Source organism: Odontomachus brunneus, unplaced genomic scaffold (assembly GCF_010583005.1).
Source record: "Odontomachus brunneus isolate Ranch 3 - 2012 unplaced genomic scaffold, Obru_v1 Obru_scaffold_014, whole genome shotgun sequence".
In the NCBI taxonomy this organism is placed as follows: Eukaryota; Metazoa; Arthropoda; class Insecta; order Hymenoptera; family Formicidae; genus Odontomachus; species Odontomachus brunneus.
The window spans coordinates 2,711-10,135 of NW_022639464.1; positions in this window are offsets into that span (position 1 = coordinate 2,711).

Genomic DNA, 7,425 nt, shown 5'->3' on the forward strand with positions numbered 1-7,425 from the left:
TTTAGAAAACCCTAAAAAACTATCCGAAATAGTGCTCTTTGCGCTAACGCGAAATAAGTTATAACCTACCATAACATTGCCTACATTCGGCCTATGCACAGAATAAGTACCACTGTGCATGGGCGAGTATCCGTATGTGCCCCAATGACAAATCTAACGTTATGGAGGTGATTTTGGGGTGTTGGAAAAATATTTTCAAGGTACTGGGTGTGCTGCAGAGTCTCACAAACACGCGTTGTCCCCCCGGAAACGATACAGAACGAAATAAGCATATCTGACGTAATTTTCGAAAATAGACATTTTCAAAGGCGAATGTTTCTTTAGAATACCCTAAAAAACTTTCCGAAATAGTGCTCTCTGCGCTAACGCGAAATAAGTTATAACCTACCATAACATAGCCTACTTTCGGCCTATGCGCAGAATAAGTACCACTGCGCATGCGCGAGAATCCGTATGTGCTACTATGACAAATCTAACGTTAAGGGGGTGATTTCGGGGTGTTGGAAAAATATTTTCTAGGTACTGGGTGTGCTGCAGAGTCTCACAAACACGCGTTGTCCCCCCGGAAACGATACAGAACGAAATAAGCATATCTGACGTAATTTTCGAAAATAGACATTTTCAAAGGCGAATGTTTCTTTAGAATACCCTAAAAAACTTTCCGAAATAGTGCTCTCTGCGCTAACGCGAAATAAGTTATAACCTACCATAACATAGCCTACTTTCGGCCTATGCGCAGAATAAGTACCACTGCGCATGCGCGAGAATCCGTATGTGCTACTATGACAAATCTAACGTTAAGGGGGTGATTTCGGGGTGTTGGAAAAATATTTTCTAGGTACTGGGTGTGCTGCAGAGTCTCACAAACACGCGTTGTCCCCCCGGAAACGATACAGAACGAAATAAGCATATCTGACGTAATTTTCGAAAATAGACATTTTCAAAGGCGAATGTTTCTTTAGAATACCCTAAAAAACTTTCCGAAATAGTGCTCTCTGCGCTAACGCGAAATAAGTTATAACCTACCATAACATAGCCTACTTTCGGCCTATGCGCAGAATAAGTACCACTGCGCATGCGCGAGAATCCGTATGTGCTACTATGACAAATCTAACGTTAAGGGGGTGATTTCGGGGTGTTGGAAAAATATTTTCTAGGTACTGGGTGTGCTGCAGAGTCTCACAAACACGCGTTGTCCCCCCGGAAACGATACAGAACGAAATAAGCATATCTGACGTAATTTTCGAAAATAGACATTTTCAAAGGCGAATGTTTCTTTAGAATACCCTAAAAAACTTTCCGAAATAGTGCTCTCTGCGCTAACGCGAAATAAGTTATAACCTACCATAACATAGCCTACTTTCGGCCTATGCGCAGAATAAGTACCACTGTGCATGGGCGAGAATCCGTATGTGCCCCAATGACAAATCTAACGTTAAGGGGGTGATTTCGGGGTGTTGGAAAAATATTTTCAAGGTACTGGGTGTGCTACAGAGTCTCACAAACACGCGTTGTCACCCCGGAAACGATACAGAACAAAATAAGCATATCTCACCTAATTATCGAAAATAGACATTTTCAAAGGCGAATGTTTCTTTAGAAAACCCTAAAAACTATCAGAAATAGTGCTCTCTACGCTAACGCGATATAAGTTATAACCTACCATAACATAGTCTACTTTCGACCTTGCGCAGAATAAGTACCACTGTGTATGCGCGAGAATCCGTATGTGCTCCAATGACTGTATAAATACTATATACTTTAATAATACTGTCCTTATAATACAATAAATAAAGAGTCGAAATAACTCTCTCTCGGGCATCCAGATCGTAAAACAATTCATCACAACATCATCGATTTCTTTCGTTGTTCTTTTCTAGCGTGTTTTACTTGAAAAATAGCTGAAAGTCGCGAGAGACTTTTCTTTCCTCTAAACCACGAGAAACTGAAGTGGTGACAAGAAGAATACCTTATTGGAGTTAAAACGTCTCCGTCGAGCATTCTAGCGTTAAGGACCACCAACTTTAGTCGATGTTTATGAGAACGACGCGTAAGGAAATACTTCATTTCTTTGCTCTTTTTCGCGTGGAGCACGCGGACGACGAACGCACCGTAGAAAGCATTCCGAAAGTAGCGGAATGAATCGGTTAAGAACGCATCCCTTATAGAATGTCGGTATACGATCTGTGTCGTTGTGCACGTGCATGCACAAAATTTCGTCGAGCGTTATCGTGGGGGTAGGAAATGCATACGCGCGGGAGTTTACTTCTTGGGTAAGGGAATCGAATAATCTCTCGATTGCCTCGAGTTTCCTGCCACGAAGATAGCTGATGCACAGCCGATTCCCCAGCCAATTCTGCCAACAGCCATATTTTTCAGACAATATTTCAAACGGGCCGCTTCCACGTTGCCTTTCATTTCGCTTTTATATTCTTGGACGTGCATAGACACGACGGCAAAAATTATATATACTCGTGATTAAGATCATTACTTAGAGGAGAAGTTCCTCCGCGTTCCTTCGCAACTGTGAAACGTGTATGTGTATCTCGGCTTAAGCCACACGTGGCCCCGTGCAGCCTCTAATTAACTTTCTTCGCTTCGGATTAAACGATGGGATAAGTGCCTGGCAGAGTTGGAAAATTACCCTTAGAGCCTGAGCGGAGGGACCCTACGGCGGCGGATTGAATTACATTCACCGCGCGCCGGAGAATCCACCATGCCTATAAATATTAATTCAGCGATTGATGAACATCACCGCTGAAGGAGACGTACTCACAAACGGAGAAACGCGCTTCCACTCGCGGAAACGGGTGAACGGCTCCGGCGTACGCGGAGGTAACACCTACATTTAGAATCACAATGAACTCACGGAAAATCACAGGAATTATTTATCCCCGGCGCATTCCGGCCGCCACATGCTGAATAGCGTGCGAGTGAAAGCGGTGCGCGTGGTGATTTCATGGCAGTAACATATTAATTTCTTGACAAGCTAATAATTCCGCCAGACTCCCGAAGAGGGGCGAAGGGAAAGAGGGGGAGAGGGGTTGGGCTCGTCGCCGCGCGTCCCTCTTCCAGCTTTAGAATGTATTTTCACTGTAAAACCCCGCGTTGGGAACAACGAGGCTGTTTATCCCGCGGAATAGTTGACGCAGCTTTCGGCAGCGCGATAAATCCTTCCGTCGCGCTCAGATACACACGTCACGTGCTATAAATACTTAAAGGTGCATTTGCACACAGACGATCGGTTGATGCGCTCAAAGCCTCTTTGTACGACGGTCCTACGCGCGCGCGGTACGGAGTTATAATTTTATTAGCGGAACGCGCGCGCCCCCAGCGTCGCGAGGAAGGTAAATATACCTGGCCGCCTCTGCGGGCGACTACGTGTCAGAAACGTTTGCCGCCATCCGACGCGATCGAAATCTCTTATCTGCCCGTCATCGATCGTAATGTCGGTTGTGCCGTACCAGCGGTCAAGATAATGGGCGAGGACGACTACTTGAGGAAGTGGCAGCACGGCTCTCGCGTGTGTGCGTGCGCGTGTGTGTGTGTTAAACGTCGAGACACGTAATTAACCGTGATGATAAGACACAGAGACACGTTTCACTACATTCCTATACGGCGGGAAAGGATATTCCTGTTTGGAAAATGTCTATCTTCGACATGTTGATCTTCAGATGAGATTACGCGGCGTTAAACGAAGATAAGTCATTCGCGAGAATGTATTTTGTATGATTTTTTTTTCAACGAAGGGAAACCTCACCCTTGTGTTCTTATTGCTCAAGAATAGTATTTTCGTTAATGGAACACTGAGAGAAATTATCTGTTAAAAAATTAACAAATAGATATTTCCGATCAAAATATCAACTAATTTTTATATCCGATCAAGATATCCGATTATATTTAATTGGATACTTCTGATTATAATAGCATTTCATCAGATAAACTGATGAAAACTTATGAACCGATATTTCTCATCGGATGTTTCTTGATCGGATATAAAAATTTATCGATATTTTGATCGGAAATATCCGTTTGTTAATTTCTTGTCGGATAATTTCTCTCAGTAAAAGCACAAGATATTGAACTGAGAATATGAATATGATTTTAAATGTGTGTTATGCCTCGGATTTCTCTATCCAATTAAATAAAATTAATATACTATATTCAATTAATTAAAATGAATATACTCAAATTAATATTTTCATTGTTTCATGTATATGACAATTATTATTTCATATGTAGGCAACGACATAATTTTGTTAGAAGCATTCTAATATCTTAAATTTCAATAATTCTTATATTCAATAATTTCTTTTTATAATTTTATTTGAATATTATAATCTCATAAGATGTACAATATAATTATTTAGACGATAATGATATCTTCTTCCAACGTTTATAAATATCATATTTTCAATCTAATATTTCGTGCTTTCCACTAATGAAAATTAATTTTGAAAAATTAATTTTGGAAAAGAACACGAATTTTGCTTTCTTGAATAACATAAAATATTAAAATTAATAGTGCCCTTTTCTTGATTGCAAATATTACTTAATAAATAATATATAATATAAATATAATAAGATGATCAAGTATTATAGAAACAAAGTTTCAGCATGTGATGAAAAGATTTTAATATTGTCAAGTAATACAAACAAAACCAAACGCGTTTCAACCAACCAAGCAAACCAAAATTTGCCCATTGCTCTCCCCGATCATGTAGCACGCGCTGAGGGTTTATCTCGTAGTCTCATTATTATTTACTTGACATTGACGTTTGTTATGACATATTTGTTTACATATGTTTTTATAACATTATACCACTGAAGAAAATCCTGCATTGGATCGACGTTTAATTTTGATTGTATTATTTTACAATATTAAAATCTCTTCGTTACATACACAATTCCGAGGATTTGTGTCTAATACTTGATCATATTATTATATTTGTGTATTTAACGTTGTACTTCTCTCTATATTATAAAATAAATTCTTGCAAGTAAATTATCCTTGTTGAATACTATATAATCCCATTTCAAGATTAGCATATAAAAAATAAAGATATTTTCCACAATAATGTCCCGTTTTCTTCTATTAATAACGATATCAAAAAATCTAATCGTATTCACGGCTCGTAAGTGTCCACAGCGCGATAGAACGATAAAAGCATAATAAAACATCAGAAATCATCAGAAAACATTTAAAAAATTGTCGCGTTGAACGACGAAAAATAGGGAGAGAAAATAACTCTTTATGGTCTGAAGCTAAATAACTTTTTGGAAATTCCAAAAAGAGGACACATTTGTACACACGTATACGTAGATAAAGTTGCATTATCAACGCGACAGAAAGAAGAAATTTCGAGCTGTATATCGAGATAAATACAATTATCGAAATTTTTCTCCAATATCTGACTAATTATGATGGAGAGTCAAAACTGAAAAAGTGTGGATGACTACTGGCCTGACAATCTCGAACGAGGAAGCGAACGTACATTTGTCAGCGGACGGCCGACGAATCGTTAAAAATCGGGGGACGGATGCCGCGCAACGAAGCGGAAACGAGGCACGCGGGTTAGAGACTTGAGGGAGAGTCAGCAGGTGCGCGCGTGGGCGAATATGTCAAACGTCGAAAAGCGTTAGAGAATTTCGTCCGCGGGTTTGACGTTGCGTGTCGGCTCGAGCCTCCGAGAGCTTCGAGGCTCGCTCTCGAGTCTCTCCGGCCTCCGGTGCCGAGCTCGCGTGGACCCGTTCCAAAGTAAAGCCGACCAGCATTCATCACGTTTGGATTATTCGCCCGGCATTTCGTCTCTCGCCTCGTCTCCTTGCTAAATTTATGTGCCGGCGATCATTACGTTCGCTGCCCACTCTATCGGCTAATTCGTCGAGCTGCGTGCCCGCCTCGGCCGCCACTCGGCGATCTGCGATTACTATTAAGGGGTCACGCCACCCCCTAAAAAAACACGTCAGAACTCACTGATTTTTTTCAACGCAACTATACATTGTGAACAATTTTTTACACTGAGAGAAATTATCCGATAAAAAAATTAATAAACGGATATTCTCGATCAAATTCTGATCATTTTTTATATTTGATCAGGATATCCGATTACATTTCATCGGATAAACAGATAAAAAAATTATGACCATAATTTGATGATAACATCCTATATAACTCGGCTATTTTTTTATATTTTTATTTATCAATTCCATAAAATTTTCATCAAGCCATGTACTAAACATTGTAAATAAAGAAAATTGTTTATAATTTATAGTGGTGTTGAGAAAGATTTCTGACGTCTTTTTCAACGCCTGAGGGTGGCGTGACTCATCCTTAATGGGTCACGCCACCTTATCCTAATGCCCTGCGTTTGCATTTACAATTGTCTCTGGACTAATCCATTTTAATATTACTATATTTCTGTAATGCAGGAATAGACTGTCAGTGAAGTCTATTTTGCTAAGGGATAATAAATCTAGCTATAGCAAATATTATAATCTCATGCGACTACTTATCTTCAATTTCGTATATATCCGCCGCGATTACTTAGAGATTTCTTCGTTAATTAGCAATATTCTCTAACTCCATGAGAATCATCAATATGTTACAGGCTCGAATATTTAAAGTGTGAACATATCGGCTGAGTTTGTAGTCCGCGTATGAGGGTATAAAATCTCAAGAGGAAATACTTTTCATTCCACAATTCACATGTGCCAACCGCAATTAAGATGTATCTGTAACGGTTCATCATAGTTATATCGTATAACCGAAGAACGTTCTTCCGCGTATGAAATAGATTCCAATCGACAGCGGTAAATAGATCATCACGAATCGTGCTGGTTACTTGCGGGCAACCTTGAGGCAGGAACCGGGAGACTGCGGTACGTCTTCGGTTACTACGAACCTCGACAATTTTTATTGTCGACGGTATCTTCGCATATTAGTTAACATGTTCATCCGCACGAGAAAAATAACTGAGAGCAACTAATTAATTCTATAAGTAACTAGTCTAATAAATTCAAAGTTAAACTACCCCCTAGAATACTCTGATAGAATTGAATGCAGCTTACGCAGACATCCATCCAGTTATTGTTTAATATTAATCTTCTCATCAATTGTGAAAATATATCAGTTGTAAAATAAATAGAAACTTGATAGAGTTTCATTCAGTGGTTGAAGCAACTTACTGTGCAATATATGAACTGAATCTTTTCTATGTGCTAAGATTCTCATTTGCATTAAAATCTTTCAATTAGAAAGAATGCACAAAAAATTAAATACTGCAAACCTGCTCATTTTATGAACAGTAGACTTGTTATTATTAATAAATATGTTATCGTACTTTATCGTATTTTATATAATTAAATATGTTATCTTTTATAAAGATTCATTATCCTTGCACGTAATTCTTTGTGTATCTGTAC